The sequence below is a fragment of the Macrotis lagotis genome, chromosome X, assembly GCF_037893015.1.
Source record: "Macrotis lagotis isolate mMagLag1 chromosome X, bilby.v1.9.chrom.fasta, whole genome shotgun sequence".
Taxonomy (NCBI): Eukaryota; Metazoa; Chordata; class Mammalia; order Peramelemorphia; family Peramelidae; genus Macrotis; species Macrotis lagotis.
Window position 1 is genome coordinate 251665094 of NC_133666.1, and position 14287 is coordinate 251679380.

The following is a 14287-nucleotide window of genomic DNA, read 5'->3' on the forward strand; positions in this document are numbered from 1 at the left end:
TGCTATATAACTAAAATGCTCTGGGGTGGGGTTGGGAGGATGGTTGATACTATAATTAATGAAATTCCACAAATGGAAATGATTCTAAATAGACAGAAAATTGAGATTTGTCTGAAGTGATCAGTAGGTATACACAAGGAATAGGAATAAACTTAAATTTTGAAAAGAAATTTATAGAAGACACAAGCAAGGACAGATAACAGGGGATGAGTTGATGAAGTCCTGTAAAAATAGTGTCAGAGATGTTCAGGCTCACATGGATTAAAGCTGACAAGGGAAGCTACAGACAATAAAAAGGAAAATTTTATGTTCTATTGAAAGAAAAAAATGAAGATTAAAAATTGCATAGACTTTTATTTGGTAGACAAAGGAAGATGATAACTAATAACAGAGAAAGGCAGAGTACTTAATTTTTCTTTTTGCTTTTTAAAATTTCTTTCAAGGAAAATGACCTTCCCAATGGGAATGACAGAGATAAAATGAGAAACAGGAAATTCAAAAACTAGAGAAGTTAGGAGATATTAGGCTGCTTTTGATGAATTCCAAAGTCAACTGACTTTTAAACTTCAACCTTGGATAGGCTTACAATTGGCAATTGTGCTTGATGAACCACTGCAACTGATAACTGAATGATCACAGAAAATTTTGAGAGGTACCACAAAATTGAAGGGCAACTGTTCTTTCTGTTGTTCTTTTTATTGAAGGAAATGATTCTATTAGAGATAGTATAAAGTTATAGGACATGTCAGATTTTTAGTGTTTAGTAAGAAAACCTGAGAACTATGCAAACAAAGAATGGAGGATAGCAGTTATCCCAATTTTCACCCACATAAAAAAGTGATTGATACTTTGACTACATTTTGCCCAAATTTTATCTCATCTGGAGCACTGGGTTCAATTCTGGATGCTTAAGTTTAAAAGAGATATTTAGGGGCAGCTAGGAGACTGAGAGTGCTGGCCTTGGAGTCAGTAGGACCTAAGTTCACCTCAGACAGTTAATAATTACCTAGTTGTGTGACTTTGGGCAAGTCACTTAACCGCTTTGCCTTGCCAAAAAAAAAACAGTAAAAAAAAATATTTAAAAGTTAGAGGAGAGCAACAAGCATGGTAAAAGGCGCTGAGTCAATGTCTTAAGGGGACTGGTTGTGTTTAGCCTACACTATATGTGTTTAGCTTACAGAAGTTTTCTGTCCTTCATTTTCAAAGAAGATCACAACATCAGGAGGTGATGTCATGACAAGCACATGGATTGGATTTGAGTGAGGAAGTGCTGTGCTAAGTCACCAGCCTCAATTTCTCCTCCAGAGCCATCCAGGTCCAGTGGCCAGAAACAAATCAAGATGACTAGAGATGGCCTTGGATTTGAGGCAATCAGGGTTAAGTGACTTGTCCAAGGTCACACAGCTACTAAGTGGCAAGTGTCTGAGGTTAGAGTCGAACTCCTGTCTTCCAGACTCCAAGGCCAATACTTCATCTATTGTGCCACCTAGCTGCCCATAGCCTACAAAAGAGAAGTTGTGGTGGCATCTTTCAAATATTTGAAGGACTGACAAGAGAAGGGATTAGGACTCCCCGGTTTGTCTTTAGAGAGCAAAACCAGGAGGAATGGGAGGAAGTGATAAAAATACAAATTTGACATTAACTACCAAAAAATCCAACTTGCTAACAATTAAAGACATCCAAAAAGTGTAATAGATTGTCTTGAGAGGGGGTATGTTTCTCCTTCTCGGAAGTTTTAGAGCAGAGATTGGTTGACTGTAAGGCATGTTATAACATGTGGGGATGTCTTTAATGTATACAATGAGGAAGATGAATTCAGAGGTCCCTTTCATCCCACAAATTGTGAGATTGTGAAGGGATAGAATAGGGAGCAAGAAGGACATGACTTCCCCCAGTTCCTCCCTTCCCTCCCTCCTTCCCTCTCTCCTTCCCTTCCTTCCTTCTGCATTTATTAAATATATTCAAAATTAGAAATACTGAGCTAGGTTCTAGAGACATAAAGATACAAAATAAAGAGCTATCTCCTCTTGAAGAGATAACATTGTACTGGATTCATTCTGCCTCCCACTCATAACCACTGGTGCCTATTGACTGGTCACTTAGTCTGCTCTTCTGAGCTTGCTTATAGGCTGCTTCCTAATTTGGACTGCTCTTGGTCTGAAGATCTGCTGAGCCCTGGACTCTTTTTCAGTGGGGTTCCCTCCCTAAGCAGACACCCCTGGAATCACCACCCAGCCCTGGAGCTGATGGCAAGCAAGAGGCTAGGACACCACAGGGGCAGGTCTTCACTTGTAGCCACTGTAAATATTTAACTATCTCTTCTTAATTTACTTATGTCTGGGAATAATCATTTTGTCTCCATTAAGTATTAGATGTTTTTATTTGTCTGTCTGTCTAGTGCTGCCTATTTTGCCTGAATAAATTCCCCAAGGGCAGGAGACACACCTCTATAATTTATCCAGTATAGCAACCAACAGAAGGTTGTAAGTACTGCCCAGGTACTTGATATATATATTCCTTGGTGATGATGGTGTCAACAGATGCTGATCTCCAGAAAAAAACTGGGATGCACCAGCTATGACTATTAGCACCTGCCTCAGGTCCTGAGGGCTGAGGGAAACAGACCAGTAGCAAGCGAGAAGTTTTAATTAAAATGGAAAAATGCTGCCTCTAGTAATAACTCATATTTATAGAGTATTTTGAAAGGTGCTCTGCTTACAGTAAGGTTGAGAATTTGGAATATGCATATTATTAGACCCATTTTGCATATGAGTAAACTGAATCCCTGAGAGAATAAGTAATTTGTCTGTGGCCACTTAGGGCAGATGTTTTCTATGCTGGACTCAAACTCAGATCTCTCCTGATGCTAAATGTTCTATCCTACTAAACCATTCTGTTTCTGTGGACATTGTCTAGCCACTAAAACCCATTGCTACTTGGTGTACAATCATGCAAGTAGAGGCAGAAAAGCCTAGGAAGAGTTAGACTCAGAGAATCTTCTAAACTGATCTGCAGTGATATGATGGATGTTTGATTCATCTTCATCCAGTTGTCTTCTATGTGCTTCTCAGGCTCATTATCCCAAGTGTGATAAGATGGAAAGCTAAATAGATTCAAGCCAAGCTCGGATGAATTAATGGAGGACATCTGTAACGTGTTACTGCTGGATGAAGAATACTACTGGATTCTTTGATCATATATGCTTTTGGTGATCTTATCAGGTATGCAACTTGGGACTGGGGGACCATTTGTTTGCTCTACTACTGATTTCTTTATAGGTTCAATAATAAAATATTCCTTAGATATTATTTAGTTCAAAAGCTTCATTTTTTAGTTTTTATTTTCATTTTTTTAGGTTTTTGCAAGGCAGTGGGGTGGTTTACCCAAGGCCACACAGCTAGGTAATTATTAAGTGTCTGAGGTTGGATTTGAACTCAGCTCCTCTGACTCCAAGGTCAGTGTTCTATCCACTGTGCCACCTAGCCACCCCAAGCTTCATTTTTTAAATGAGAAAACTGAGGTCCAAACTTGAAGTAAAAGCAGGAAGCACTTCTGAGAGACAGATTTTAAACTCATGTGCTTATAACCATTGGACCACGTTGTTCTTGCATACTTGTGTTTCCTAGACACACATTTAGGAGATGAGCCTATGTTGATTTGTCCCATTTTCCCATGGTGGATTCACTCCTTGGTCATCATATAATTTGCACATGTTCCTATTATATACACCATTACCCAATCACTAAAAAGAAAATAAAAAGCTCCAAAAATCCTGAAGGTGTCTGAAATAGTCACAGTCCATATATCAGCAGCTAGGTGAACTAGTGGAAAAAAAGATTGGACCTGTAATCAGGAAGATGTGAGTTCAAATGTGACCTCAGATACTTCCCAGTTGTGTGACCTTGAGTAAGCCACAACCTCTGTCTATTTTTGTTTTGTCAGCTATAAAATGGGTATATTGATTGTTGGGAGGATGAAGTGAGATAATTTGTAAAGTAATTAGAGCAGTACTTGTTACATAGTAGGTATTATATAAATGTGTATTCCCTTCCCCTCTTCTTTTCCCTGGTGGAAAAATTACATTAAGATGCAAATTCTAAACTTTGGAGCCCTGAGGGAATTGAATTCCCCAAGGAAACTTTCTGATCAAGGAAGCTCTATCTGACATTAACAAGGAAATCATGAAAGCGAATATGAGAGGCCACCATGATAGGCCAAGGAGGTGAAGATAAAATAATCATTACCTACTTTCATTTAGGCGTCCCTTTCTGCATCAATGGTTCACCATTAATCACAAGGCTTCTCAGGTCCTTTACAACTCTTGTCTTCTGAGATGTGGTAGATAAGTGATCTCTAAGTCTCCTTCCTAATTCTAACATTCTGAGTAGTGTCTTCTGAAGATGGGCATGTCTGGAACTTTTTTCCTTCTTTCCCAGTCTGAGAAGGCCCCATGGATAGAATTCTTTGTCTTCCCCTCAGTTTCCTGGTTTCCCAGGCACATGATATACATTCAGTGTTGCTTGTTGGATTGAGATGGATGTAGGCCAATGTAAACCAAGATATTAAGACTGAAGCAGGGAGAGTTGTGAATAGATCCAACCTTTCTGGAGAGCAAAATAGAACTATGCCCAAAAAACAATGAAACTGTTCATACCCTTTGAACCAGCAATTCCAATGCTAGGTCTATATCTAGAAGAAATTATAGAAAAAGGGAAAATACCACATGTTCCAAAATACTCATAGCAGCTCAGGAATGACTAAACAAGTTATGGTACATGAATACTATGGAATATTATTATTCTATAAGAAACCATAAATGATTGGACCCTAAAGAAGCATGGAATGAATTACAGGATCTGCTGCTGAGCGAAGGGAGTAGAACCAAGAGAACAATGTATATATTAACAACAATGTGAGATGAACAACCTTGATGGAAGCAGCTCCTCTCAGCAGTCCAGAGAGCTAGGACAACTGTATTATACTGGCTATTGACTGTATTATCCCCATCCAGAGAAAGAAAAATGAAACAAAACAAAACACACACACACACACACACACACAGACATTCATACACACAAACAAATAACTCTTCAGAATCTCATGAACACTTTATAAAAATTATCTTGCATGCATCTCTTTCCCTTAATCCTAATTCCCCATACCAAAAATGACTAATCTGTAAACGTGTTTATCAAAAATATGCATGTACAATGCTAACCTGACTGTTTACCACTGAGGGGAAGGGGATAGGAAGGGAGGATGGAAGGAAATTTTGTAACTTAAAAATATGCATGTGCAAATGGATGAAAATAAATAAATAAATAAGTATAAAGGGGAAAAAAAGTCTGAAGCAGGGGAAATAGTGAAGAAATGCTGAATTAATTCCCAGAGACATCTGTAGGACTTTGAAAAGTAGACAAAAAGCTTGACGAACCTTTCAGCTGTATGAAAACTAAGATTTTGTTTTTCATTAACTCCCTCTGGAAGTTTCTTGGAAATCCCTCAGGATTTGCTATAGGCTTTACCCAAACCATCCATTGCTTTGTATGAATGTAATAGAAGGGCAGTTGGCCAATGGGGCTATTCCTGGGGACCTGTTTTTATTCTCTAATTGAGGGACTGTGTCACCCAGTCTTTCCTTTGTTTAGTTCACACCCTAAGCCTGGGTTTTATAAACAGTTGATGATGGTTGACAAGTTAATTATTTATCTTTTTAAAATATATATATATATATATATGTAAATTACCATCATATGGTTTTTGTATAAGGAAATGATGGTCCCATTGTACCCGACCCCAGTCTGACCACACCTAATATAATGTTCATCTCTGGATGCCTATTCTTAAGGAGGACATTGACATGTTGGAAAACATTGGGGGGGGAGATGTGATGAAAGGGCTTAAGGTCATGGCTTAAGAAGGATCAGTTGAGGATATTAAATTAAGAGTAGAGATAAATTGTCAAGTTGCTTTCAAATATATAAGATGCTATCATGTGGAAGAGAAAATGATCTTCTCTTTGGTCCTAAAGGGCAGACTGGGAGAAATGGGTAGAAGTTTGGGAGAAAAAATAAAAATTTGATTTAAAGGAAAAGTAGGGGCTATTTAGGAAGTAGGTAGAATGCTGAGCTTGCAGTCAAGAAGAACTGAATTCAAATGCTGCCTTTAATAGCCATGTGACCTTGAGCAAGTCACTTAACTTAAATGTGTGCTTCAGGCAACTCTATAGGACTCATCTACAATGCCAGATTCTACCCTTATTCACTTAAGGGAAAACTACAAAGTCACTGAGATTTCTCCCAATTTTGAAATTTTCTGATGTTGCATATTTGTTCCTCTTGTGATAACAATTATTTAAGAACCAAATGGATAGAGTTACTAGATCAAGAGCCAGAAAGAACTAGGTCTTGTGTTTTAGCTCTATGACCCTAAGCAAGTCACTTAACTTCCATCTATCTCAGGTTCCACAACTATAAAATGGGAATTATAATACTTCCCAGAATTGTTGTAAGAATCAAATGAGATAATATTTGTAAAAGGCTTACCTAGTACACATTATTGTTCAATTGTTTCAGTCATGAATGACTCCATTTGGGATTTTCTTGGTAAAGATTCTGGAATGCTTTGCCATTTCCTTCTCTAGATAATTTTACAAATGAAAAGCCTAAGGAAAACAGGGTTAAGTAACTTGCCCAGGGTAACACAGTTAGTGAGCATCTGAATTCTGCTCTTCCTTTTTCCAGTGCCAGTGCTCTATCCATTGAGCCACCTAGCTGCCCACTTGGCAAATAGTCGGCACTTAAAAAGTACTTGTTCCCTTCCCCCTATCTGAAGAGTAAAAGAATTAAAGGATTTAATAAACTTTAGAAAGGAGCTTACTTTAGTCACTGTTCTTGTTAGTTTCTGGCATTTTCAGAAATATTGCCTACTATGGATGCAGAAGAAAGGACAGCAGGCTCATCCATTTTTATTTCCATGACTCTGCCTCCAAATCAAAGATGAGGAAAGTTGAATTAATAGAAAAAGATGGGCTGACATTTAAAAGAAGTGGAAAATTCTACTTACCTGAGCAGCTGGGATACAAGCAAAGATGACATTTAAGGGAACATAGAGGAAAACAATGCATTCCTAGTGCCATTAATATCATGGCCTCATAAAGAGCAGGCTGAGGAGCTAAACTGAAAACAGACAATAGTCACTTCCTGTTGCTCTTAAAAAACATAAACAAATAAAAACCAAAGTGAGATTCAGCAACAACAATACAATAAACAAAAGAGAGAGGAAATGTGCTTTTTAGATCTGGAAATTCAAATAGTCAAGATGTCATGCCAAGATTCATTGTTTCTTCACTAACCACAAACTATTTCTGTGACTGTCCAATGGTGAGGATGAAGGGCATTGGGGCTAGTGATGTTTTCTGGCTGAAAGGAGTAGGTAAGTGCTTGGATGCTTTCAGGGATGAGGGAGGTGGGTGAACTGCACACCTAAGATGAAGTATATTTGCCATGGGATGAGCATCTGGAAAAGTGGGTGCTGGCAGGAGAATAAGGGCTAGCTTCAGAACAGCTTTTGGAAGCTATTGATCAACCTCTACTGAATTTGGCAACTTAGTGGGTTGGTCAGAATGTGCTGATATGCTACACTGATACAGCTATCTAGGACAATAGAATCATAGTTCTTCAACTTAAACTTGCCAATCATCTAGTCTAACCCTCTCAGTGTATAGCAATGAAACTAAAGCCAAGATTTTTTTTTTTTTTTTGCTCAGTCATTTCAGTCATGTCTCTTCTCTCCATGACCTCATTTGGGGTTTTCTTGGCAAAGATATTGGAGTGGTTTGCCATTTTCTTTTCTGGTTCATTTTACATGAGGGTACCAAGGCAGAGTTAAGTGACTTGTCCAGAGTCATACAGCTAGTAAGAGTGTGAGACCTGATTTGAACTCACAAAGATGAATCTTCCTAACTCCAGACCTGATGCTCTATCCACTGGGTCACCTAGATGCAAAACTTTCACTACAAAACTTGCTGTTTAATTTAAATGATTTAAACATTCATACTTCTCAAGTCCTCTGGAAACTAATGGTGTTGCTCCATTAGCAGACATGCCTGATGCAACTTTGAAAGAAATAATTTGTTGCTCTCTCTGCCATATATGGTTCTCCTTTTCCTAGATGTGGAATAAGCCATGATTAAACTGCCCAGCTTGAGCCTTTTATTGTGAAAAAAAAAGTGGAATTACTTAGCAGTGAGGTAACACTTGGGAGAGTAGATGTGGACCATTATAGGAATTGTCCTGAGGCATAATGGTGAAGAAAGAATTTGATATTGCTGGTAATTACTGTCCACAAGGAGAAAAGAGCATAGAAGTTGAAGGTTGGGAACTGCTAATGGTCCTAGAGAAGAATTATTTCCTATGAGTTTCTTTTATCTTTCAGATTGTCTTCCTCCCACTCAAATTCTTCCTACTTGTGATATGAATTTAAATTTTTCTCTCCCACATCCAAAACAAAAACTAGAACTCTTCCCTTATCCTTGCACCTTGATGCCCAGATCTGTATTGGCAGTGTTGCTACCATTGGTGGTGGGGTGTCTTCATGGCTCCCCCAATACTCCAGAGTCTGCTTGAAGAGCAGCAATATCTATGCATCCTAATTTGTGCTCAATTTAGGGAAGCTCTCACAGAGTAACAAAACTTTTCTTTTTTAGGGGTTGGCCCCAAGGAAAAAAAAGTCATCCTGTTGGGCTGGGAGAAAAAAGGAAAAGGTTCCAAAAATTTGTTTATTTCATATCTGCCCATTTGCCCCAGAGAAAAGAAAAGAGATAATAGATTGAGAGCTGGAATATATTTTAGAAACCTTTTCTTCCTACTCCCTAATTTTACAGATGAGAACAGAGAAGATGAGTGAATTGTACTAGATTACTCAGGGAGTTCAAAGCACAGATGGGGTTTGACTCCAGGTCTTTGTCCCCAAAGCCAGCATAATTTCAACTCTCCCACATTGACTATTTCAGGTAAGGCTTGTATCTTAATATTGTATCAAGATTTGGACACCAATTTAATTTCAGTTCAAGTGAAATTTTATTTCATTATTCTTTTTGGAAACAATTGGAGTTAAGTGACTTCCCCAGGGTCATACAGCTAGTAGGTGTCAGAGGCTGAATTTGAACTCAAATCCTCTTGACTCCAAGGCCAGTGCTGTATCCACTGTGCCATCTAACTGCCCTTGAAACTTAGTTTAAAAGAGTAATCTCATCCAATTTTATATAAATGAGAAAACTTTAATCTAACTAGCAAATGTAATTTTACAAAGACATATGACTACTGGGAAAGTGAGGACCAGAACTGTCCTTTTGACTATTTGTCTAGGATTTTTTCCACTATGTAACTCTCTTTCCCTCCCTCCAACTTCCATATGAAAACTAACCAAATATGTACTAAACTAAAATATAGCTAAATGTACCAATTTCGTACTAAACTAGCTAAACTAAATTAACTAAAATTTACTCAAATGTTAGGATGACTCAATGGTTTCATTTATGGGCACTGCCTCTTATGGTGCACTCACTGAACAGCCATTCTTTCTCATTGTGTCTTCTCTTCTCTGTATCATTTTATTAATCTTGCAGAAGGGAGATGCCCACTTGATGAGGAGTCTTTCTTGGTTTCTCTTTCTATCAGGAATCAGCAGAGCACATGAATATTATCTGTTAGTCCTTGAATTTACCTCTATGACTAGGCTATCTTAATTAGTTCTCAGATAAAAAAAAATATATATATATGCATGTTTATAAATAAATATATAGAAATAAATATAAATCTGTACATATATGCATGTATATACACATATATGTTGCTAGAGTTAAATACATATATTTAAGGAGGATGATTTTTTTTTTTATTCCTCAGCTCCTTAATTTCTAACTTTTTTTTTTTTGCAAGGCAAATGGGGTTAAGTGGCTTGCCCAAGGCCACACAGCTAGGTAATTATTAAGTGTCTGAGACTGGATTTGAACCTAAGTACTCCTGACTCCAGGGCCAGTGCTTTATCCACTATGCCACCTAGCTGCCCCTATTTTCTAACTTGTAATGAACCTATTCTTGTAGATTCTAAGTTGAAATGAACCACCATACATCTTTATATCGTCTTTTGCATGATTTTCATTTAATATATATATATATGTATCTCTAGTAACACATTTCAATTGGACTATATTCAAACTTGTGACTCTAAATTCCTTTTATAAGAAGTTCTGGTTTCTCAGAATAAGTGAAAAAAGTAAAAATCTTAAATTTAGAAAAAGTTCTTTTTTAATGTGTCAATAGATCTATGGTCTCATCAATGTGTTTATGCATTTCTTCCAAAGTATAAGTCAAAGTCCAATCAGACCTTCTTAACTACTTGATATTCCCTGGGTACCAATGCCAGCTGTTCCTGGCTCTCATTACATGAACATTTCATTTCCTTTTTCTGTTAGACATTTTATTGATGGTATCTTTTACACTTCATACCATATATATATATATATATATATATACAATAATAATAATAATAATAATAATAATAATAATAATAATAATAATAATAATAATGTTTATCCTTCATTCTCAAAGAAGACCACGAGATCAGGGCGGAGATGCTATGACAAGCATGTGAATGAAATTTGTGTAAGTCACCAATCTTACTTTCTCCTGCAGAATTATCTGGGTCCAGTGGTCAGATATGAATCAGGATGCTGGAGATGGCCCTGGATGTGAGACAATCAGGGTTAAGTGACTTGCCCAAGATCACACAGCTAGTTAGAGTCAAATCTGAGGCTGTATTCAAACTCCCATCCTCCTGACTTTTAAGGCCAGAGCTCTATACACTGTGCCACATATCTACCCTCATATATACCATGTTCTATTTATGACCACCCATATATCTCTTCATTCCTCTATGGGTCATCTATCACTTTGATCCTTTGGAGATTGCTGTATTTCATGGCATCACTGTGCTCCGTGATATCTGTTTTTAACATCTTATGGATGGTATTAGAGTGTTGTCTAAAGGGAGTAAAAGGTTAGTATGGCCACTTGCGTTATTTATTTTCTAATTTTTTTATTCTCATTTCGTACAAATGTTTTTTTTTACATTAATAAAATATACTTGTTTACAAGTAAACAAAATACCCCTCCCCCCATGAATATAGATAGACTTGCTTGGGCGAAAAAGAAAAGGGGAGAGAAAAAAATTAAAATTAAAAAAAATGATAGCAATAATTGTAGGTATGGCCTGGTGGCGCAATGGACGAAGCATCAGCCCTGGAGCCACGAGCACCCGAGTCCATATCAAGCCTCGTAAACCCAATAATCACCCAGCCATGTGACATGCAAGCCACCCGATCCCCACTGCCCTGTAAAAACCAAAAAGAAGAAAGAAAAAAGAGACCCAAAATAAAATAATATAATAGTAGGGGTGGCTGGGTGGCAGACAGAGCATTGGCCCTTGAGCCAGGAGCACCTGGGTCCAAATCCGGCCTCAGACACCCAAAAAGATCTTTCTGCTATGTGGCTCCAGGCAGGCCACCCAGCCCCACTTGCCCTGCATCCTCCCCTCAATAATAACAAAAAATGTGCTTCAGTCTTTGTTCCAACACCATCAACTCTGTCGTGAGTGGATCACATTCTTTATGATAAGTCCCTCAAAAAAGTTACTTCTATATTTTTCCACCGTTGCCATTGCTGATTGCAACTCCCTCCTTTCTTATTTCTCCACTACTGTGTACTATATTTTCTCTCTCCTTTCACTCTGACTCTGCTGTAGGGTCTCTGAGTGGCGCAGCAGACAGATCCCTGGTCCTGGGGCCAAGAAGCCCTGAGCCCCCATACCACCCCTTAGGCCCAGAATCCACCTGGCCCTATGTTCCTGGGCATGCCATCCAATCCCAGCCCCTTGCAAGAAGTAAAAAAGAAAATGTGTTATATCTGAACACTGTCTCCCCATGATCCATCCTCTCCTCCTTTATTCACATCCCCACCCCTTCCCCCTGCTCCCCCCTCCTTCTTACTCCAGATGTCTATACCCCATTGAGTATATTTGCTGTTTCCTCTCCTAGCCATCTCTGATGAGAGCAAAGGTTCCCTCATTCCCCCTTGCCTCCCCCCTTCCATATCATTGCAATAGTTCATTGTAATAAAAAAAAATCTTATTATGTGAAATATCTTGGACTATTCCCCCTCTCCTTTTTCTTTCTCCCTTTCCATTTCCCTTTTTTCCTTATTGACTCCATTTTTACACCATATTTTATCTTCAAATTCAGCTTTCTCCTGTGCTTCAACTATAAAAGCTCCCTCTACCTGCTCTATTAACTGAGATGGTTCATATGAATATTATCAGTATCATTTTTCTATACATGCAGTTCATCCTCATTAAGTCCCTCATATTTCCCCCCTCTCCTCCAATCTCCATGCTTCACCTGAGTCCTGTATCTGAAGATCAAACCTTCTGTTCAGCTCTGGCCATTCCAAAAGGAACCTTTGAAATTCCCCTGGTTCATTGAAAGTCCATCTTTTTTCCCTGGAAGAGGACATTTAGCCTTGCTGGGTAGTTCATTCTTGGCTGCATTCTAAGCTCTTTTGCCTTCCAGTATATTGTATTCCAAGCCCTACGAGCTTCCAATGTAGATGCTGCTAAGTCCTGAGTGATCCTGACTGCAGCTCCATGATATTTGAACTGTGTCCTTCTGGCTGCTTGTAGTATTTTCTCTTTGATTTGGGAATTCTGGAACTTGGCTATAATATTCCTAGGGGTTGGTTTTTTGGGATCTCTTTCTCAGGGGGATCGGTGGATTCTCTCCATTTCTATTTTGCCCTCTGCTTCTAGAATATCAGGGCAATTTTCCTGTAGTAATTCTTTGAAAATGATGTCAAGACTCTTTTCCTGATCATGACTTTCAGGTATTCCAATAATTTTTAAATTATCTTTCCTAAGTCTGTTTTCCATATCAGTTGTTTTTCCAATGAGATATTTCACATTTTCTTCTAATTTTTCATTTTTTTGGTTTTGAAGTATTGATTCCTGATTTCTGGTAAATTCATCAATCTCCCTGAATTCTATTCTTTGTCTGAAGGATTTGTTCTCCTCAGAGAGTTTTCTTATCTCTTTTTCTATCTGGCCAATTTTGCTTTTTAAAGCATTCTTCTCCTCAATAACTTTTTGAACTGTTTTATCCATTTGACCTAAGCTGTTTTTTAGCATGCTATTTTCTTCAACATTTTTTTGGATTTCCTTGACTAAGCTGCTGACTTCATTTTCATGTTTTTCCTGCATCTCTCTCCTTTCTTTTCCCAGTTTTTCTTCCAACTCCCTCATTTGATTTTCAAAGTCTTTTTTGAGCTCTATCATAGCCTGAGCCCAATTTCTGTTTTTCTTGGAGTCTTTAGATGTAGGACTTTGTGCTTCCTCATCTTCAGACTATTTTGATCCTTCTTGGGCTCATTTGCAAAATATTTCTCAATGGTCTTCCTCTTATTTCTTTGCTTGTTCATTTTCCCAGCCTAAGCCTGTTTTTTTTGGGTGCTTCCTGAGCTTTTGGGACACTCCCACAAGGGTCTCAGTGTGTGGGGTTCTGTCTTCCCTCCTGGTCTGTGAATGAACATAAGCGCCCTCCTCTGCCACGGGGCCGAGGTGGGGGGGGGGCCCTGTTGTTCTATGGTGGGGCCTAGACTGGGATCAGGATCTGAATGTGGTCAGAGCCCCAGAGTCCTGTTCCAGAGGCAGAGGACAGAGCTTGGCAGTCTCTCTCTCTCTTCACTCCCCTCCCTCAGCTCAATGGGCTCATGCCCTGGGGGCTCTTGCTTACCAGCTCTGCCTGCTTCTGTTTCCTGGATTTGGGCTGCAGAAAGACCAAGCTGCTCCCTGTGTGCCCCGAGGGCTGGGCTCCATGTGTTTCCTCTGGCAGATTTCCCCCACTGTTCCCCCACTTTGTGCCGGTGCTCCCCAGGGTGCAGCTCAGGAGACTCCCCTGCTGCTGTGAGCCGCAGCTCCCAGCACCCTGGGGCTGCCTCCAGGAGGCTGAAGTTCTTTGGCTCTGGTGGGCCACCCCTCTGGTGGGCCACCCCTCCGACCCCGGGGAGCAGATCCTTTCTGCTCTTTTCCAGGTTACCTTGAGTAGGAGAACTGCCTCACTGGGTCCCTTTGTGGGTTCTGTCTCTTGAAAGTTTAGTTAGAGTCCTTAGTTTATGAGTTTTTATCAGAGAGCTCCTAAGACTCGATCCCTTCATGTCGCCATCTTGGCTCTGCCCCC

The 14287-nt window shown here is 39.1% G+C and overlaps 1 long non-coding RNA gene across 3 annotated transcripts in view; it reads left to right on the forward strand.

Moving 5' to 3' along the window:
• Window positions 1–2097: 2097 nt before the first annotated feature.
• The window catches only part of LOC141497673 (uncharacterized), a 52708-nt gene continuing 40518 nt past the window's right edge, over window positions 2098–14287 (forward strand). For all 3 annotated transcript variants that reach the window (XR_012471405.1, XR_012471403.1, XR_012471404.1), the window contains exons 1-2: window positions 2098–2300; window positions 3072–3221. This is a non-coding gene — a long non-coding RNA (uncharacterized LOC141497673). The remainder of the gene's footprint in view (window positions 2301–3071; window positions 3222–14287) is intronic.